The following is a 22,581-nucleotide window of genomic DNA, read 5'->3' on the forward strand; positions in this document are numbered from 1 at the left end:
AGATTGAAAGGAAATTAAGTGAGGTGAATTATGTGGTAAAAACACCAGACAGAAGGAAGACTCACCGAGTGTGTCATGTGAATATGCTTAAAAGGTACTTTGAAAGGGAAGGAGAGTAAAAGGAGGTTTTAATGATTCTAACTCAAAGTGATAAACCAAATCCAGATGACTGTGAATTTGACGTACCTCAAATTAAATTGGAAAATGAGGATGTTCTTAAAAATTGGGATAAATTATTAAGTTACCTTCCAGAGGAAAAACAAACTGACCTGAAAGAGTTATTGATATCACATGGGCAAGTTTGTAGAGATAAATTGGGAAGTACTAAAATGGCTATACATGATGTAGATGTGGGAAATGCTGTTCCTATCAAACAACATCCATATAGACTTAATCCTTTAAAATTGGCACAGGTTAACAGAGAGATTGAGAGTATGCTGAAGAATGGCATAATTGAAGTGGGTTGCAGCCAATGGAGCTCACCCATAGTGATGGTGCCTAGACCAGATGGTACCCAACGGTTGTGTGTGGACTATAGAAAGGTGAATGCAGTTACAAGAACGGACTCTTATCCTGTCCCACCATTGAAGGATTGCATGGAGAAAGTGGGACAATCTGCTTTTATTTCCAACTTCGAGACATGGAAAGAACATTTAAAGCATCGTATGGAGTTCTTCGATTGACTTCAGGTGGCGGGTTTGGTTAGGAACCTAGCCGAAAGTGAATTTGGAGAAGCCCAAATCACTTTCCTTGAGGAGTTTCCGAAACCCTCAAGATGAAGGGAGGCAATGCAATCTCTTAACATGAATGGATTTGATCAAACATTTGTGCAAAAGTTTTGTGGTGTGATTACTCCACTGATGGACTTGCAAAAGAAATGTAAAAAATTTCAATGGACAGCGGACTTTCAACAGGCATTTACTGCCTGAAAGCTGTGATCACCAATGCTCCTGTATTGGAGAATTGCAAGGGACTCTGTGGTAAGATTGAACTAAAGTATCTGATTCTAAAGAGAAATGCCGAGGAGTAGAGGAATGGATGGATCGTGCAGAGACTTTGTTCAAAGAGACTGTCAATCGAGAAGGATTCCGGTTGGAGGAAGAAGAACAAAGAAAAATGGACTATATTATTATACCTGTTTGCATGTGTTGGTTATTTTAAAAACGAAAAGGTATATTTACTGTGTACATTTCTTAGTGGATGGTGCAAAAGTCAAAAATGAAACCATCTTGAAGTTGATGGTTTATTTTTTTTTCTTGGGGGGGGAAGTGTCATGTGAGAGTACCTTTATAGAACATAGAACAATACAGCGCAGTACAGGCCCTTCGGCCCACGATGTTGCACCGAAACAAAATGGATGTTTAAGCAATGTACCTTTAAGAAAACAGTGATGTCAGAGACTGCGGGGAGCTGGGCTTTAGATCAGCCATTTTGCAGCTTTTAGTTTCAGTTTTGAAAAAGAGCTTGTGTGTCTGTGTTTCCAGAGAGCTGCAGTTTGAAAAGAGCTTGGGAGTGTCTGTGTTTGCAGTGAGCTGGATCTCTGCCATGAAAGACTATCTCTGGATCATTTGGGTGATTTAAACTCATAATAGTAAAGCCTTTAACCTGATGTGATTCTGTTTAAAGGTGTTAAGTCTCTTGGAAGTTTGAAGGAACATAGATAGAATCATAGACGTTTACAGCATGGAAACAGGCCCTTCGGCCCAACCAGTCCATGCCGCCCAGTTTTTACCATTAAGCTAGTCCCAGTTGCCCGCACTTGGCCCATAACCCTCTATACCCATCTTACCCATGTAACTATCTAAATGTTTTTTAAAAGTCACAATTGTACCCGCCTCTACTACTACCTCTGGCAGCCCATTCCAGACACTCACTACCCTCTGAGTGAAGAAATTGCCCCTCTGGGCCCTTCTGAATCTCTCCCCTCTCACCTTAAACCTATGCCCTCTAGTTTTAGACTCCCCTACCTTTGGGAAAAGATGTTGACTATCTACCTTATCGATGCCCTTATCGATGCCTTATCGATAATGAGTTATTTTATAGACCTCTATAAGATCACCCCTAAGCCTCCTACGCTCCAGAGAACAAAGTCCCAGTCTATCCAGCCTCTCCTTATAACTCAAACCATCAAGTCCCGGCAACATCCTAGTAAATCTTTTCTGCACTCTTTTCAGTTTAATAATATCCTTTCTATAATAGGGTGACCAGAACTGCACACAGTATTCCAAGTGTGGCCGTACCAATGTCTTGTACAACTTCAACAAGACGTCCCAACTCCTGTATTCAATGTTCTGACCAATGAAACCAAGCATGCCGAATGCCTTCTTCACCACCCTGTCCACCTGCGACTCCACCTTCAAGGAGCTATGAACCTCTTTGTTCTATAACTCTCCCCAACGCCATTCCATTAACTGAGTATGGCCTGATTCGATCTGCCAAAATGCATCACCTCACATTTATCTAGATTAAACTCCATCTGCCATTCGTCGGCCCACTGGCCAAATTGATCAAGATCCCGTTGCAATCCTAGATAACCTTCTTCACTATCCACTGTGCCACCAATCTTGGTGTCATCTGCAAACTTACTAACCATGCCTCCTAAATTCTCATCCAAATCATTGATATAAATCACAAATAACAGTGGACCCAGCACCGATCCCTGAGGCACACCACTGGTCACAGGCCTCCAGTTTGAAAAACAACCCTCTACAACCACCCTCTGTCTTCTGTCGTCCAGCCAATTTTGAATCCAATTGGCAACCTCACCCTGGATCCCGTGAGCTTTAACCTTCTGCAACAACCTACCATGCGGTACCTTGTCAAAGGCTTTGCTAAAGTCCATGTAGACAACGTCTACTGCACTGCCCTCATCTACCTTCTTGGTCATCCCCTCAAAAAACTCAATCAAATTTGGGAGACATGATTTTCCACGCACAAAGCCATGCTGACTGCCCCGAATCAGTCCTTGCCTCTCTAAATGCTTGTAGATCCTGTCTCAGAATACCTTCTAGCAACTTACCTACTACAGACGTTAGGCTCACCGGTCTGTAGTTCCCAGGCTTTTCCCTGCTGCCCTTCTTAAACAAGGGCACAACATTCGCCACTCTCCAATCTTCAGGCACCTCACCTGTGGCTGCCGATGATTCAAATATCTCTGTTAGGTGACCCGCAATTTCCTCCCTAGCCTCCCACAACATCCTGGGATACATTTCATCAGGTCCCGGGGATTTATCTACCTTGATGCGCTTTAAGACTTCCAGCACCTCCTCCTCTGTAATATGCACACTTCTCAAGACATCTTGAGGAATTATTTACTGTTGCAATATTTTCGGAGTTATCTTTGAAGCAAGGGGTGTTAAGAGATCCAAAGTTTATTTAAGATGTTAAGTTGAGTTAATGGAATAAAGTGTTGTGTGTTTAAAAACCTACGTGTCCATAATTGTAATCCCACACCTAGGGAACAAACCGTGTGCTAGGAAAAGCAACAAATACATTAAAGGGGGAGGTTGGGTGAACTCCATGATACATTTTGGGGTTCTGAAAACGCCTCGCCCATAACACTCACTCACTGTCAGTGAGCTACAGGACATCAGTCTCTCACAATCATTGTCAGTGAGCTAGTTACAGTACATCAGTCTCTCACTCACTGCCAGTGAGTTACAGCATATCAGTCTCACGCTCACTGTCTGTTAGCTACAGTTACAGTACATCAGTCTCACACTGACTGCAGTTAGTTAGTTACAGTACATCAGTCTCACACTCACTGCAGTTAGTTAGTTACAGTACATCAGTCTGTCACACTCACTGTCAGTGAGTTAGTTACAGTACATCAGTCTCTCACAATCATTGTTAGTGAGCTAGTTACAGTACATCAGTCTCTCACAATCATTGTCAGTGAGTTAGTTACAGTACATCAGTCTCACATTCACTGTCAATGAGTTAGTTACAGTACATCAGTCTCACACACTCACTGTCAGTGAGTTAGTTACAGTACATCAATCTCTCACTCACTGTCAGTGAGTTAGTTACAGTCCATCAGTCTCTCACACTCACTGTCAGTGAGTTAGTTACAGTACATCAGTCTCTCACAGTCAGTGAGTTAGTTACAGTACATCAGTCTCACACACTCACTGTCAGTGAGTTAGTTACAGTACATCAGTCTCTCACTCATGGTCAGTGAGTTAGTTACAGTACATCAGTCTCACACTCATTGTCAGTGAGTTAGTTACAGTACATCAGTCTCTCACACTCACAGTCAGTGAGTTAGTTACAGTACATCAGTCTCTCACACTCTCTGTCAGTGAGTTAGTTCCAGTACACCAGTCTCTCACAATCACTGTCAGTGAGTTAGTTACAGTACATCAGTCTCTCACTCATGGTCAGTGAGTTAGTTACAGTACATCAGTCTCTCACTCATGGTCAGTGAGTTAGTTACTGTACATCAGTCTCACACTCACTGTCAGTGAGTTAGTTACTGTACATCAGTCTCTAACTGTCAGTGAGTTACAATTACAGTACATCAGTCTCTCTCACTCATGGTCAGTTACAGTACATCAATCTCTCACTCATGGTCAGTGAGTTAGTTACAGTACATCAGTCTCTCAAACACGCTGTCAGTGAGTTAGTTACAGTACATCAGTCTCTCACAATCACTGTCAGTGAGTTAGTTACAGTACATCAGTCTCTCACTCATGGTCAGTGAGTTAGTTACAGTACATCAGTCTCTCACTCATGGTCAGTGAGTTAGTTACTGTACATCAGTCTCACACTCACTGTCAGTGAGTTAGTTACTGTACATCAGTCTCTCACTCACTGCCAGTGAGTTAGTTACAGTACATCAGTCTCTCACTCACCGTCAGTGAGTTAGTTACAGTACATCAATCTCTCACTCACCGTCAGTGAGTTAGTTACAGTACATCATGCAATGATTTTTATGTCATCATTGGATACAGGAATAGTGCCAGAGGACTGGAGGATAGCAAATGTGGTCCCTTTGTTCAACTACATAGGTAGGAAAGGGGATAAGGATGTCAGGCAGGCTTTCAGGGAGCTAGGATGGAAGCTCAGAACTAGAACAAACAGAGTTGTTATCTCTGGGTTGTTGCCCGTGCCACGTGATAGTGAGATGAGAAATAGGGAGAGAGAGCAATTAAACACGTGGCTACAGGGATGGGGCAGGCGGGAGGGATTCAGATTTCTGGATAACTGGGGCTCTTTCTGGGGAAGGTGGGACCTCTACAGACAGGATGGTCTACATCTGAACCTGCGGGGCACAAATATCCTGGGGGGGAGATTTGTTAGTGCTCTTTGGGGGGGTTTAAACTAATGCAGCAGGGGCATGGGAACCTGGATTGTAGTTTTAGGGTAACGGAGAATGAGAGTACAGAGGTCAGGAGCTCAGATTTGACGTCGCAGGAGGGGGCCAGTGTTCAGGTAGGTGGTTTGAAGTGTGTCTACTTCAATGCCAGGAGTATACGAAATAAGGTAGGGGAACTGGCAGCATGGGTTGGTACCTGGGACTTCGATGTTGTGGCCATTTCGGAGACATGGATAGAGCAGGGACAGGAATGGATGTTGCAGGTTCCGGGGTTTAGGTGTTTTAGTAAGCTCAGAGAAGGAGGCAAAAGAGGGGGAGGTGTGGCGCTGCTGGTCAAGAGCAGTATTACGGTGGCGGAGAGGATGCTAGATGGGGACTCATCTTCCGAGGTAGTATGGGCTGAGGTTAGAAATATGAAAGGAGAGGTCACACTGTTGGGAGTCTTCTATAGGCCTCCAAATAGTTCGAGGGATGTAGAGGAAAGGATGGCGAGGATGATCCTGGATAAGAGCGAAAGTAACAGGGTAGTTATTATGGGAGACTTTAACTTTCCAAATATTGACTGGAAAAGATATAGTTCGAGTACATTAGATGGGTCGTTTTTTGTACAGTGTGTGCAGGAGGGTTTCCTGACACAGTTTGTTGACAGGCCAACAAGAGGCGAGGCCACATTGGATTTGGTTTTGGGTAATGAACCAGGCCAGGTGTTGGATTTGGAGGTAAGTGAGCACTTTGGGGACAGTGACCACAATTCGGTGACGTTTACGTTAAGGATGGAAAGGGAGAAGTATACACCGCTACTGCGTGTTCTTGATAAGTATGTACCGGTCAGGCAGGGAGGAAGGCGCCGAGCGAGGGAACCGTGGTTTACCAAAGAAGTGGAATCTCTTGTTAAGAGAAAGAAGGAGGCCTATGTGAAGATGAGGTGTGAAGTTTCAGTTGGGGCGATGGATAGTTACAAGGTAGCGAGGAAGGATCAAAAGAGAGAGCTAAGACGAGCAAGGAGGGGACATGAGAAGTATTTGGCAGGAAGGATCAAGGAAAACCCAAAAGCTTTCTATAGGTATGTCAGGAATAAGCAAATGACTAGGGAAAGAGTAGGACCAGTCAAGGACAGGGATGGGAAATTGTGTGTGGAGTCTGAAGAGATAGGCGAGATACTAAATGAATATTTTTCGTCAGTATTCACACAGGAAAAAGATAATGTTGTGGAGGAGAATGCTGAGCTCCAGGTAAATAGATTAGATGGCATTGAGGTACGTAGGGAAGAGGTGTTGGCAATTCTGGACAGGCTGAAAATAGATAAGTCCCCGGGACCTGATGGGATTTATCCTAGGATTCTCTGGGAGGCCAGGGAAGAGATTGCTGGACCTTTGGCTTTGATTTTTATGTCATCATTGGATACAGGACTAGTGCCAGAGGACTGGAGGATAGCAAATGTGGTCCCTTTGTTCAAAAAGGGGAGCAGAGACAACCCCGGCAACTATAGACCGGTGAGCCTCATGTCTGTAGTGGGTAAAGTCTTGGAGGGGATTATAAGAGGCAAGATTTATAATCATTTAGATAGGAATAATATGATCAGGGATAGTCAGCATGGCTTTGTGAAGGGTAGGTCATGCCTCACAAACCTTATTGAGTTCTTTGAGAAGGTGACTGAACAGGTAGACGAGGGTAGAGCAGTTGATGTGGTGTATATGGATTTCAGCAAAGCGTTTGATAAGGTTCCCCACGGTAGGCTATTGCAGAAAATACAGAGGCTGGGGATTGAGGGTGATTTAGAGATGTGGATCAGAAATTGGCTAGCTGAAAGAAGACAGAGGGTGGTGGTTGATGGGAAATGTTCAGAATGGAGTTCTGTCACAAGTGGAGTACCACAAGGATCTGTTCTGGGGCCGTTGCTGTTTGTCATTTTTATCAATGACCTAGAGGAAGGTGCAGAAGGGTGGGTGAGTAAATTTGCAGACGATACTAAAGTCGGTGGTGTTGTCGATAGTGTGGAAGGAAGTAGCAGGTTACAGAGGGATATAGATAAGCTGCAGTGCTGGGCTGAGAGGTGGCAAATGGAGTTTAATGTAGAGAAGTGTGAGGTGATTCACTTTGGAAGGAAAAACAGGAATGTGGAATATTTGGTTAATGGTAAAGTTCTTGAAAGTGTGGATGAGCAGAGGGATCTAGGTGTCCATGTACATAGATCCCTGAAAGTTGCCACCCAGGTTGATAGGGTGGTGAAGAAGGCCTATGGAGTGTTGGCCTTTATTGGTAGAGGGATTGAGTTCCGGAATCAGGAGGTCATGTTGCAGTTGTACAGAACTCTGGTACGGCCGCATTTGGAGTATTGCGTACAGTTCTGGTCACCGCATTATAGGAAGGACGTGGAGGCTTTGGAACGGGTGCAGAGGAGATTTACCAGGATGTTGCCTGGTATGGAGGGAAAATCTTATGAGGAAAGGCTGATGGACTTGAGGTTGTTTTCGTTAGAGAGAAGAAGGTTAAGAGGAGACTTAATAGAGGCATACAAAATGATCAGAGGGTTAGATAGGGTGGACAGTGGGAGCCTTCTCCCGCGGAATCAAATGGCTAGCACGAGGGGACATAGCCTTAAACTGAGGGGTAATAGATATAGGACAGAGGTCAGGGGTAGGTTCTTTACGCAAAGAGTAGTGAGGCCGTGGAATGCCCTACCTGCTACAGTAGTGAACTCGCCAACATTGAGGGCATTTAAAAGTTTATTGGATAAACATATGGATGATAATGGTATAGTGTAGGTTAGATGGCTTTTGTTTCCGTGCAACATCGTGGGCCGAAGGGCCTGTACTGCGCTGTATTGTTCTATGTTCTATCAGTCACTCACATGCAATGTCAGTGAGTTACAGTTGCAGTACATCAGTCTCACACTCACGGTCATTGAGCTACAGTATATCAGTCTCTCAAACACAGTCAGTGAGTTACAGTTACAGTACATCAGTCTCTCACACTCGCTGTCAGTGAGGTAGTTACAGTAAATCAGTCTCTCACACTCACTGTCAGTGAGTTAGTTACAGTGCATCAGTCTCTCACACTCTCTGTCAGTGAGTTACAGTACATCAGTCTCTCACACCCACTGTCAGTGAGTTACAGTACATCAGTCACTCACACTCACTGTCAATGAGTTACAATACATCAGTCTCACACTCACCAACAGTGAGTTAGTTACAATACATCAGTCTCACACTCACCAACAGTGAGTTAGTTACAATACATCAGTCTCACACTCACTGTCAGTTAGTTACAGTACATCAGTCTCACACTCACTGTCAGTTAGTTACAGTACATCAGTCTCACACTCACTGTCAGTGAGTTACTGTTGCAGTACATCCGTCTCATCATTTTTAATTTGTTGTCAGCTCAAGAGGGATAAATACTCAGTTTTAAAAAAAAATCTAATTAAATAGTACACGGGGATTGGATTTAATCTTAGACTAAAACATCTTTCTAAAGTTTAATTTCAAAGGTTTAATTTAAAGGAACAATTCATGGCAGGACAGCTCCAAAGCGTGGTCTGCTCCTCTTGCTCCATGTGGAAGGCTGGGGACAGTTCCAGTCCCCAGGGTCGGCATGCATGCAGGAAGTGTCTCCTGGAAGTTTGAGTTTCAGAGCTGGAGCGGCGGCTGGAGACACAGTGGAGCATCCGCGGGTTGGAGAGCATCGTGGATAGCACGTATAGAGAGGTGGTCACACCGCAGGCTCAAACTCCGCAGGCAGGAAGGGAATGGGTGACCACCAGACAGAGCAAGAGAGTGAGGCATGTAGTGCATAAATCTCCTGTGCCCATTCCCCTGCAGAACAGATATACCACTTTGGATACTGTTGAGGGGAATGGCCTCTCAGAGGAAAACAGCAACAGTCAAACTTGTGGCACCACGGTTGGTACTGCTGCACAGGGGAGGGGTGATAAGTGCTAGGGGATTCAATTGTAAGGGGAATAGACAGGCGTTTCTGTGGCCGCAAACGAGACTCCAGGACGGTGTGTTGCCTCCCTGGTGCTAGGGTCAAGGATGTCTCGGAGCGGGTACAGGACATTCTGGAGGGGGAGGGTGAACAGCCAGTGGTCGTGGTACACATCGGTACAAACGACATAGGTAAAAAAAAAGGGATGAGGTCCTAAAAGCAGAATACAGGGAGCTAGGAAGGAAGTTAAGAAATCGGACCTCGAAGGTAGTGATCTCAGGATTACTACCGGTGCCACGTGCTAGTCAGAGTAGGAATGACAGGATATATAGGATGAATACGTGGCTGAAGGGATGGTGTTCGGGGGAGGGTTTCAGATTCCTGGGGCATTGGGACCGGTTCTGGGGGAGGTGGGACCTGTACAAACTGGACGGGTGACATCTGGGCAGGACTGGAACTAACGTCCTAGACTATTTGCTAGAGCGGTTGGGGAGTGTTTAAACTATTGTGGCAGGGGAATGGGAACCGATGCAGGAAGTCGGAAGGTAGTAAAACAGGGACATAAACAAAAGGCAGTAAGGAGGAAAGTGTAAGACATAGAAGCCATAGTCAAAAATCAAAAAGGGCAACAGGACAAGGCACAGTGACTGAGGGGGGCTCAGTGAATAGGTCCAGTAATACTAAAAGGAATAAAATGGGAAGTAAAAACATAAATCAAAAGCGACGCAGCAGGTTGTTACATGAAGATATGGGTTCAACGACAAGGAAAATTAGGAGAAAAGTTAAGAGGAAAAAACCTTAGGAGAGGTTACAGATCAAGGTGTTAAGATTCAAAACAGAGAGATAAAAGCCAACATAGGTGTACTTTACCTGAATGCTCGTAGTATTCGGAATAAGGTAAATGAGTTGATGGCGCAAATGATCGTGAATGATATGATTTAGTTGCCATTACTGAAACATGGTTAAAGGATGGTCACGACTGGGAGTTAAATATCCAAGGGTATCAAACTATTCGGAAGGACAGAGTGGATGGTAAGGGAGGTGGTGTAGCTCTGTTATTTAAGGATGACATCCGGGCAATAGTAAGGGATGACATCGGTGCTATGGAGGATAAGGTTGAATCCATTTGGTGGAAATCAGGAATAGTAAGGTAAGAAAATCACTGATAGGAGTAGTCTATAGGCCACCAAATAGTAACATTATGGTGGGGCAGACAATATAAACAAAGAAATAACGGATGCATGTAGAAATGGTTCAGCAGTTATCATGGGGGATTTTAATCTAAATGTCGATTGGTTTAACCAGGTCGGTCAAGGCAGCCTTGAGGAGGAATTTATAGAATGTATCCGCGATAGTTTCCCAGAACAGTATGTAATGGAACCTACGAGGGAACAAGCGGTCCTAGATCTGGTCCTGTGTAATGAGACAGGATTGATTAATGATCTCATAGTTAGGGATCCTCTCGGAAGGAGCGATCACAATATGGTGGAATTTAAAATACAGATGGAGGGTGAGAAGGTAAAATCAAACACTAGTGTTTTGTGCTGAAACAAAGGGGATTACAATGGGAAGAGAGAAGAGGTCTACTAAGGTAGACTGGGAGCAAAGACTTTTTGATGAAACAGTTGAGGAACAGTGGAGAACCTTCCAAGCGATTTTTCAGTTGTAGCCACCTAAATTGGCCAGCTCCCAATTTAAAATGGCGAACGGCAAAGGCTGATGGGAAAGTCAGCCAACATAGACAGAAACCAGTAGCTGCAGGTTTGCTGTGTATTTACCTCTGCAAAGGCCAGACAACATCGATACCAGCGGCCATCAGCATAACAAAGTAGCAGCCATCTGCATACTAATGAGCAATCCCCGGGAACAATAAGTAACATTTTGGACAAACAAAGCAAAGCTAGACTCCTCGGCGCCAGCAGGAGCCAACACAAAGGAGGTGAATGAGCACCTCAAGACCGCCCATCGATTAGGGAACCGCTCCAGTATTGGAGAAAATCGAACCAAGCGATTGGGACAAAGTCCAATCACTTGGGACCAGGTACAGGGTCTGCCCCGAAAGGCGGGAAGCCCCTGGGGACTATAAGAGTTGAGCCCCAAGTTCAAATCGCTCTCTTCACCTCTCTTCATCTCTTCTTCCTGCCCGGGTCACCCAGCAACACAAACCAACATTGACCATGACCGGTGCAGTGATCGTCGACTGACCTAAGTCTTAATTCAACGCTCGCTACGAGATAGGCGTTCCTAGCTACCAATCCGTACCAACTTTGAATCCCGCAGACTCAGAACCCAAACAAAAGGCCATTTGTTCCCCTGACCTGGTGGACCAGTCCAAAGTTAAGTATAGGCCTGTTAGTTGTAGAAGTAGCTTAGACGTAGAATTTGTGCATGAGTAGCGATTACGGTGTATAATAAATGTGCTTTGATTTAAATCTTACTAATCGGTGTATTGGGTTATTGATCATTACTCGGACTTGAACCTCGTGGCGGTATCATAAAGATACCTGGCGACTCGAGAGCAAAGGTAATAAAACAGAGCAATTGAACCAAGGAGAAAATTAGCAACACTATTTGGCGACTCCGCAGGGACCCAATCTAGAAGTGGAAAAACACTCCAGGAGAACCCAGAATTTGAATCAGAGATCCAATTGGAAACAGAAAACCACAAGTGTTCAAGCAGTTCTGATCAATACTCATAAATTCGGAAGTGTGTGTATGCCTGCGTAACTAACAGGGCTATAAGGTAAAACTGATAGATTTTTTGTTGCGACAAAACTGTCGGAAGTTTGCATATCGGAAAGTAGCGAAAGCCGTACCCGTATTTACAGCACCGCCTTAATACCCCTGTCCCAAATTTGAAGAGCAGCATTCGGATAGGAAAGATGGCAATGCAGGCACTGCAGCACCTAATGAACCCAGAGGAATTTGCGGTCGCAGCAACCAGCAGCAGTAGAGTGGGAAAAGGTCCCATTTGGGAGGAAGAGATCAGGAAATATCTCAAAGGGAAAGGATGGCCCCTTTGGAATGAAATCTGTGACAACGAGGAATCAGGCCCCGGGAGTATAGGACATATTTGGTGGGAGAACCTGAGCGAGATCCACAAAAAGAGCTTAGGGAAAGCTCGCAAGCCGATGGCAATCGTGTCCTGCTTGGCACAATTGCGAGGTGCAGAGGAGGTCGTTAGGACGCTCCAGAAAGAAGTTGAGGGCATACATCGAATGAGTAAGGTCGATGTAAGCGAGGTAGAAAAGGAGAATTTGAAATTGAGAAGGAAGTTGGCAGCAAAAGATGGAGAGGTGGAGGATGCTAAAAGGGCACACCAGTCTTGTCTGGCGCACTTAAGCAGCTTCCAATCTCAATATGAAAAGGCCTATCAGGACACGCAACCTGCAGTCCTGGTACGTGAAGAAACAGAAAAGCAGGTAGAAACATCACAGAGATAGTGTAGTGACTTAAAGGCAGCATTAAGAGCACTCCATGCTGCCACCACAGAACAAAGACAAAGCACGCTAGATCACGCAAAGTGCCGGAAGCAGATTGCAGAGCTGCAATCGTTGCTTTCAGTTCAGAAAGGCTTCCAGGAAACCTTTGGAGCGAAATTAGATCAGGAAGACGGCCCTGATTGAGAAGAATTGAATGATACAGCGCAGAGATATGTTCAGGGAACACGTGCGCAGGGAAAGCCACAGAAGAGGAAAGCGCCCCAACCCTCCACAGAGCAGATAGTTCAAGCTCCAATGAACCCAGTCACCACCCACCGCACAGCCACATCGGGCGATGCGGAATTTCTATACTCCACTCCCTTAACAGTGACCCAATGACGGGACTCGTGCGATAAGATCACACCGTTCCTCCCCACCTCAGACCCCCACCATTTCTTTGCCACCGTAAAGCATCAGGCGACCATGTACGGCCTGGATGAGCGAGAGCATGTAAAGCTCACAGTTTTAAGTTTAGATCCTTCAGTAGTAGCAGCCCTTCCCGACCCACAGAATGTAGGAGGAGGCACCCTTGCAGAAATGCATACCGCGATCCTGGATGCGATCAGGTATAACCGGGGTGACCCCGTAGATGGCCTCAACAAATGTAGGCAAAAGAAATCTGAGCACCCCACAGCGTTTGCTGGACGCCTGTGGATCCACTTTGCAGCAGTCTATGGCGACTTAGACCGTGCCCATTTGTCCCCAGACAACATGGCCAAATGGACCCGCACCCTTATCTCCCATGCCACAGAAACAGGACAGAAAGCTTGCGCGAGTTATGATCCCTCAGAGGAGGCCCATAACGAGAAATGGGTAGTGAAAAGATTGTCCCGCGCTTGGGAGCAATCTATACAAAGCAAACCCGCAGTCAAGAATCCCGAGGAAAAGCAGGCCGCCGCAGATATGCAGGCAGTTACAACACACCAAACCCCGCATGGGTGAATGAAGGAAAGAACAGCCCCCCACCCAAGTCACAGGAGTGTTACAACTGCGGACAGTTGGGACACTTCGCAAGAGAGTGCAATGCCCCTAGAAAGCCACAGAGAGCCCAGCAGATGGGCACTCTGAGTAAGAAGAAGACAGAGCTCATTCATAGCATTAGCGCCCGTTCAGATCAGAGGGACCTGACCGGAATGGACTGACGGTGTTCGGGCTACCCCAGTTGAGTCTGCGACACCCTTTGGGATAGGTCCGGACGACCGGTAGTTGCAGCGGAAATTCGGGGACAGCCCATCGCATTTCTCTGGGACACAGGAGGGTCCCGCACCACAATAAATTCCTCCACCATGTTCCAAAAAGACACGTGGCCCACTACAGCCACTATCACCCTCAGCAGCTTTACAGGCCACTCACAGCAGAGACACATCACAGCCCCTGTACCCATTCAAATCGGTACCATCACCACCAAGCACCCGTAGTTTTAGTTGACCTGCCCCACACAGCAGAACACATTCTGGGAATCGATTTCATGAATTTCCACAATCTTTCATTTGATCCAGTCAACCAGTGTGTCTGGAAGATGGCAAAATCCGCAAGAGCCCCCGCAACGCTCAACATAGGAGAGAACGTGAACAAAATTAGCGCAGTAGGCAAATTTTGGTTCAACCCGACCACGCTTAGTACGGACAAGCAGGTTAGGGCAGTTCTGCAAAAGAACAGGGCAGCATTCGCGACCCACAAGCACGACTGTGGACGGATGACTGGCTCCGTACAAATAACAGGACCTGACCCTAGACCCCAAAAACAGTATGGGTTTCCCCAAGAGGCAGAGGGCGAAATCTCCAAGGTAATAGAAAGCTTATTAGAGCAGGGCGTACTTAGATCAGTAGCCTCCACTAATAATGCCCCAATTTGGCCAGTGAGAAAGCCCGATGGATCATGGCGACTGACCATCGATTACAGGGAACTCAACAAAATCACCCCCGCAGCAGCCCCCACAGTAGCCACCAGTCCCGAGACCATGCTCAAGCAGGGACTCAATTCCCGATTCTTTACGGTTTTGGATGTCAGTAATGGATTCTGGTCCATTCCATTGGCAAAGGCGTGCCAGTACAAATTTGCCTTCACCTTTAAAAATCAGCAATACACGTGGACATGCCTGCCACAAGGATTCCACAACTCCCCCTCCATTTTCCACCGACAGCTGGCAAATGGATTAGCCAAATTCTCTCGCCCCGAATGTCTCGTTCAGTACATAGACGACCTACTACTGCAGACAGACACCAAGGAAGAGCACATTGAGCTTCTGTCCGAACTCCTGGAACTCTCACACTCAATCCGTTGTAAAGTCAACCCCAAAAAGGCCCAGATTTTGGAAGATAAGGTGATATATTTGGGAACAATTATCACACATGGTAAACGCGAGACCGAGCATAAAAGGATTGCTAAATTGCCCCTTTCCCAGAATGTTTCAGCCCTCCGGTCGTTTTTAGGACTGGTTGGCGACTGCCGAAACCACATTGACGGTTTCGCCAGCAAGGCAGCACCCCTCTCAGACCTCCTAAAGAAAGGAGCCCCCTGGGAATGGCTTGCGCAGCATACGGATGCTGTGGACTCTTTAAAACAGGCACTCATAGCAGCCCCCGCACTACAAGTTCCAGACCCGCTTTCCCCTTACGCCATAGAGGTAGCGACCACAGACCGCACCCTTTCGGCCGTGCTCCTCCAGGAACGGCACGACCAGTTAAGGACCGTAGCTTACGGCTCCAGAATTTTAGATGCTGTGGAGCAGGGATTTTCAGCCTGTGAGAGGCACCTGCTCGCAGTATTTTGGGCAGTGCAGTATTTTTCATATATTACCGGACTGAACCCCATCACAATTCTCACTGAACACACCCCCACCCAACTTTTACTGGACGGACGACTCAAGGACGGTACAGTAAGCCAGATTACAGCAGCGAGATGGATTCTTCTCTTGCAGGGACGGGACATCACTGTTAAACGGACAAAGACGCACACCTTTTTAGCCAACAACTTACAGCTGTCATGGGACAACTGTAATGCATGGGACACCCCATGAATGTGAAATTATCTCTCCACACCACGACACTTTATTGCTAAAACACCCCCCAGAGAGATAGGTAGTTCAACCCAGAGCCCCCAGCACACAGACACGTGTGAGCCCATAAAGATATATGTGGATGGATCTTCCACAGTCTTGGATGGGAAGCGCATAACAGGTTGCGGTATCAATGCTGAGGACGCGCAGGGACGCGCCCTTGAGGAAATATCGTTAAAACTTCCAGGCCACTTAGGCGCGCAGGGAGCAGAGCTCGCGGCCATCGCATATATAGTGGAACACACAGATTCCTTCCCCAGCCCAGCAGACTTATACTCGGACAGCCTCTATGTCTGCAACAGCCTCACGGAATTCCTGCCCCTGTGGAAAGCAAGAGGATTTGTTTCCGCAGACGGAAAACCCCTCTCCTCAGCCCCATTGCTCCGTCACATTTTAGAGAGAGCCCAGAACAGGACTTTTGGGATAGTAAAAGTCCGAAGTGATCATTGTTCCTCCCCCCCTAGGAATGTGAAAGCCGACGCACTGGCTAAGGTAGGTTATAGGCATGGATATTTTTGGACACCCCCCCCGAAAGTGCACCAGTGAATGCAGTTCAGGTCTCGCAGACAAAGATCAAGGATCTAGTGGAGGCCCAGGAGCAGGACAGCAATCTCAGGGAGATTGTAAAAGGAAAATATCCAGCACCCTATGAGAGGTACAAAAATGCACTGACCACACATGACGGGTGTGGTGTTAAAAGACACCCTTTACGTGGTTCCTGAACAGGACAGGAATCAACTGATTTGCTTGTTCCATGACGGTCATGGACATCAAGGAATCGATCCCACTACAGCCCACCTCAAGCAGCTTTGTTGGTGGCCGAATTTAAAGGATGATGTAAATCACTACATCGAGAATTGTCTTATCTGTGCCCAGAATAATCCGGATAGATATGCCAAAAAGGCTCAACTTAGCCACACCTGACCTGTTAATGGCCCCTGGACTAACCTCCAGATTGATTTTATAGGACCATTGCCCCCTTGCAGGAATGGCTATAAATATGTACTCGTGGTGATTGACACATTTACGAAATGGGTGGAAGCATTCCCAGCCAGAACAAACACTGCAAAAACCACAGCCAAGATTTTGACCCACCACATCTTTACAAGATGGGGACTCCCCCGCAGCATTGAATCTGACCAAGGTTCCCATTTTACGGGACGTGTCATGCAGAACGTCCTCACGATATTTGGCATCGCCCAAAAATTCCACATAGCATACCACCCACAGTCGAGTGGTATCGTGGAGCGCATGAATCGGACCCTAAACTCCACCCTCAGAAAAATGGTCCAGCAGAACAACACCACTTGGGACTCAGTCCTCCCTTTTGCGCTGATGTTTTTGCGTAACACAATTTCAACTTCCACAGGTTACACCCCACACACTCATGACCGGACGCCCCATGAAAGGCACAGAATTTTTATTAGGTTTAGACTTGCCCAGCCCCGAGGTGACGGCCCTCATACACGAGAAAGCAGTAGAGCAATTAGTGAATAATGTTAAAACGGCTCAGCTAGCAGCCGCAGTGAAATTGGGCACACGAAAGAAACAGAGCAAGGCTTGTTTCGACAAGACAGTGCATGCGACTGAGTACAGTATAGGACAGCAAGTCATGCTCTCCGTATATAACCCCAGCACATTCCTGCCACGAAAATGCTCGGGTCCGTACTCCATTGCGGACAAAGTCAGCCCTTCTGTATATAAAATAAAGTATCCCAACGGTAAGACTGCATGGTTCCATATCAACCAGCTGAAGGCATATGGAACACAGTCTAACCACTCACGCCACGTCATGCTCGACGCAGCACACCATGCCCCGCCCACAGCCAACGTAACCCTACCATCCCCCAACATGTCCAGCCCAGCCACGGACTCGACCTCGACTCCACCCCCGAAATATACACTCCGCCCCGGAACGCCCACAGACTGCAGCAGCAGAGACAGCGACTGTGACTCGGACAATAGCCACAGCACGCCTCCCTATTATCCCCATGCAACAGGACCCACACCCAGCGAATCCGACTACAATCCCAACAAACCCCACCACCGAACAACCATGATGACCCCGATTCTGTCCCCACACAACTAGACACCAACTATTGGCACCGAGATAACTCGTTCCGACTCGTCCGCAACAACGAGAGCGACCCCACCTCACACCATACAGCCCTTTCAGCCCTAATCCACTCCAGAGTTTGGCACCCGGGAGAAGATGACGACCTTGGGTCTGACTCCCAAACCGAGAACCTTTGGGGCAGCACGGTAGCATGGTGGTTAGCACAATTGCTTCACAGCTCCAGGGTCCCGGGTTCGATTCCCCGTTGGGTCTCGGTCTGTGCGGAGTCTGCACGTTCTCCCCGTGTCTGCGTGGGTTTCCTCCGGGTGCTCCGGTTTCCTCCCACAGTCCAAAGATGTGCAGGTTAGGTGGATTGGCCAAGCTAAATTGCCCTTAGTGTCCAAAATTGCCCTTAGTGCTGGGTGGGGTTACTGGGTTATGGGGATGGGGTGGAGGTGTGGACTTGGGTAGGGTGCTCTTTCCAAGAGCCGGTGCATACTCGATGGGCCGAATGGCCTCCTTCTGCACTGTAGATTCTATGAAATTCTATGTAACCCCTTTGCGACCCTGTTCGCAACCGAGAACGGAGGTGTCCAGATGATGTTTGAAAGGAACCGCTTGGGAGAAGTGGTGTCCTTTCTGATGGAACCTGCAGCATGTTTTATGTTGTTTGTATGTTTGTTAAATGTTGTTCGTCAGACCGAAAAAAAAATTTCATGGCCCCACGCCCTTTCGGCCGAAACCTCTGAGGACTCGCCCACAGAGATTTGCTATTGGCCAGACGCTAGGTCAGCGGAACTAGTTTGTCTGCAGAGACTTGTTAAGGTCCCAGACACCAGTTCAGTGGAACTCGTCTGTCGACGGAAACCCAGACGCCCGTTCGTAACTGCTCTTCTGGTTCAAGGAAGGAACACTACGGCAGCCCCAGCACGATGACTACATTTCTTGCCCGTTCTTGTTGGTTGCTCAGGCAGTGGAAAAACGGCTTGGGACCTGCCCTGCCTGGGAACCCCCCTCTGGTCAACTACGCTCGGGTAGGGGAGACACGGCATTGGTAGCCGTCCTACCCGGGGACTCCATCCAACTCTTACCTGTCGCGGCCCATACGCACCTCATTTTGGAAATTTTAGTTCAAAAAGTTTTGTTTTGTTTCAGGTAACCCTTAGGTTGCCAACCACATGCTATTTACATCCTGAAAATTTGGATGGTAAATTGCACAGTCTGCGAGACGGCTCGCACTGGTTCATTATTTGGAAGTGTGTCTTGTCCTAAAATTCGGTTTTGGAGTTTTGGAAAAAAAAATGAGGGAGTCACACATAGTGACCAATTATAAAGGGAGTAATTGGCACTGAAGGACAGACAGACTATTGTACGAGATGTTAAACCAAGATAGTTATAGACACTATGCTTGTTTCCACAGAACTCCAGAAGCTCCAGGACCGGAGAAGAGAAGAAAAGAAAAGAGAAGAGCCATGAGGACTTCCTCCACATGGATAATCACCGAACCCCATGACCTCAAGCCCCCCAGCTGTTAATGTTTCACTTCCCCACAGTACCCAGAGCCCAGTCACCAGCGACACCACACCATCTTGGCGTGCCAGGTGTTTAACCTGGTACTCTGTCATATGTAATAGAACCCTTACTGGTATTAGCGATACTCTGCTGCATCGTGCAGACTATGCGTCGAAGAAAATGGAGAAGGAGAGCCTACCGCGCTCGAACCCCGGTATATAGGATCAGATCCCCTATTTTCGGATACGACCAGACCCCCGACCCCCGCGATCTATAATAACGAGCATTCATTTGCGGTTTTATTGTAAATAAAGAAAGGTAAAGAAATGTTCATGAGCAAATTGTACGATCCTGAGCTTGACTGCCAAGCCAGGAACAATGTGTATAAACTGCTATGATTTTGTTTGTATGGTTGAGGAAGTTAGAGTGATGAAATGTTTAAGTGAGTGTAGTGGATTAAGAATAGTTAGAGGTTCCCATTTTTTTGTTTTGTAATGCATGTCCCTGTTTGACAGAGCGCCCCTTAGAATTGTCAGTTAAAGATTTTTGCATAGTTACGGTCAGTGTAGAGGCCATGAAAGAAGTGCTCCCCAGGTCAGGGAATGGAAAGCAACGCAGTTATGTGATCTTAAGGAGGGTGTGTAGCCACCTAAATTGGCCAGCTCCCGATTTAAAATGGCGAACGGCAAAGGCTGATGGGAAAATCAGCCAACATAGACAGAAACCAGTAGCTGCAGGTTTGCTGTGTATTTACCTCTGCAAAGGCCAGACAACATCGATACCAATGGCCATCAGCATAACAAAGTAGCAGCCATCTGCATACTGATGAGCAATCCCCGGGAACAATAAGTAACATTTTGGACACACAAAGCAAAGCCAGACTCCTCGGCGCCAGCAGGAGCCAACACAAAGGAGGTGAACGAGCACCTCAAGACCGCCCATCGATCAGGGAACCACTACTATATTGGAGAAAATCGAACCAAGCAATTGGGACAAAGTCCAATCACTTGGGACCAGGTACAGAGTCTGCCCCAAAAGGCGGGAAGCCCCTGGGGACTATAAGAGTTGAGGCGCAAGTTCAAATCGCTCTCTTCACCTCTCTTTATCTCTTCTTCCTGCCCGGGTCACCCAGCAACATGAACCAACATTGACCGTGACTGGTGCAGTGATCGTCGACTGACGTAAGTCTTAATTCAACGCTCGCTACGAGATAAGCGCTCCTAGCTACCAATCCGTACCAACTTCGAATCCTGCAGACTCAGAACCCGAACGAAAGGCCATTTGTTCCCGTGACCTGGTGGGCCAGTCCGAAGTTAAGTATAGGCCTGTTGGTTGTAGAAGTAGCTTAGACGTAGAATTTGTGCATGAGTAGCGATTACTGTGCTTTGATTTAAATCTTACTAATCGGTATTGGGTTATTGATCATTACAAAGAAAGAACAAAGAAATGTACAGCACAGGAACAGGCCCTTCGGCCCTCCAAGCCCGCGCCGACCATACTGCCCGACTAAACTACAATCTTCTACACTTCCTGGGTCCGTATCCTTCTATTCCCATCCTATTCATATATTTGTCAAGATGCCCCTTAAATGTCCCTATCGTCCCTGCTTCCACTACCTCCTCCGGTAGCGAGTTCCAGGCACCCACTACCCTCTGCGTAAAAAACTTGCCTCGTACATCTACTCTAAACCTTGCCCCTCTCACCTTAAACCTATGCCCCCTAGTAATTGACCCCTCTACCCTGGGGAAAAGCCTCTGACTATCCACTCTGTCTATGCCCCTCATAATTTTGTAGACCTCTATCAGGTCGCCCCTCAACCTCCTTCGTTCCAGAGAGAACAAACCGAGTTTATTCAATCGCTCCTCATAGCTTATGCCCTCCATACCAGGCAACATTCTGGTAAATCTCTTCTGCACCCTCTCTAAAGCCTCCACATCCTTCTGGTAGTGTGGCGGACTTGAACCTTTTGGCGGTATCATAAAGATACCTGGCAACTCGAGAGCAAAGGTAATAAAACAGAGCAATTGAACCAATGAGAAAATCAGCAAAACAGTGCTCAGTAAAGGTTTATACCAACAAAAAGGAAGGACGGTAGAAAGAGGGAAAATCGACCGTGGATATCGAAGGAAATATGTGAGAGTATCAAATTGAAGGAAAAAGCAGACAAAGTGGCAAAGTTTAGTGGGAGACTAGAGGACTGGGAAATCTTTAGGGGGCAACAGAAAGCTACTAAAAAACCTATAAAGAAGAGAAAGATAGATTATGAGTAAACTTGATCAGAATATAAAAACAGATAGTAAAAGTTTCGTCAAATATAAAAAACAAAAAAGAGGGCTAAGGTAAATATTGGTCCTTCAGAGGATGAGAAGGGAGATTTAATAATGGGAGATGAGGAAATGGCTGGGGAACTGAACAGGTTTTTTGGGTCAGTCTTCACAGTGGAAGTCACAAATAACATGCCAGTGACTGATGGAAATGAGGCTATGACAGGTGAGGACCTTGAGATGATTGTTATCACTAAGGAGGTAATGATGGGCAAGCTAATGGGGCTAAAGGTAGACAGGTCTCCTGGCCCTGATGGAATGCATCCCAGAGTGCTAAAAAGAGATGGCTAGGGAAATTGCAAATGCACTAATGATAATTTACCAAAATTCACTAGACTCTGGGGTGGTCCCGGCGGATTGGAAATTAGCAAACGTGACACCACTGTTTAAAAAAGAAGGTAGGCAGAAAGCAGGTAATTATAGGCCAGTTATAATTTACTTCGGTAGTAGGGAAGATGCTGGAATCTATCATCAAGGAAGAAATAGCGAGGCATCTGGATGGAAATTGTCCCATTGGGCAGGCGCAGCATGGGTTCATAAAGGGCAGGTCATGCCTAACTAATTTGGTGGAATTGTTTGAAGACATTACCAGTGCGGTAGATAACAGGGAGCCAATGGATGTGGTATATCTGGATTTCCAGACAGCCTTTGACAAGGTGCCACACAAAAGGTTGCTGCATAAGATAAAGATGCATGGCATTAAGGGGAAAGTAGTAGCATGGATAGAGGATTGGTTAATTAATAGAAAGCAAAGAGTGGGGATTAATGGGTGGTTCTCTGGTTGGCAATCAGTAGCTAGTGGTGTCCCTCAGGGATCAGTGTTCGGCCCACAATTGTTCACAATTTATATAGATGATTTGGCGTTGGGGACCAAGGGCAATGTGTCCAAGTTTGCAGACGACACT

The 22,581-nt window shown here is 46.6% G+C and overlaps 1 protein-coding gene across 1 annotated transcript in view; it reads right to left on the minus strand.

Annotated features, from left to right (window-relative positions):
• ssbp1 (single-stranded DNA binding protein 1) overlaps positions 1-22,581 on the minus strand; it is a 292,709-nt gene that overhangs the window by 269,722 nt on the left and 406 nt on the right. The gene's annotated exons all lie outside the window — the stretch shown is intronic.

The sequence above is a fragment of the Scyliorhinus torazame genome, chromosome 7 (assembly GCF_047496885.1).
Source record: "Scyliorhinus torazame isolate Kashiwa2021f chromosome 7, sScyTor2.1, whole genome shotgun sequence".
In the NCBI taxonomy this organism is placed as follows: domain Eukaryota; kingdom Metazoa; phylum Chordata; class Chondrichthyes; order Carcharhiniformes; family Scyliorhinidae; genus Scyliorhinus; species Scyliorhinus torazame.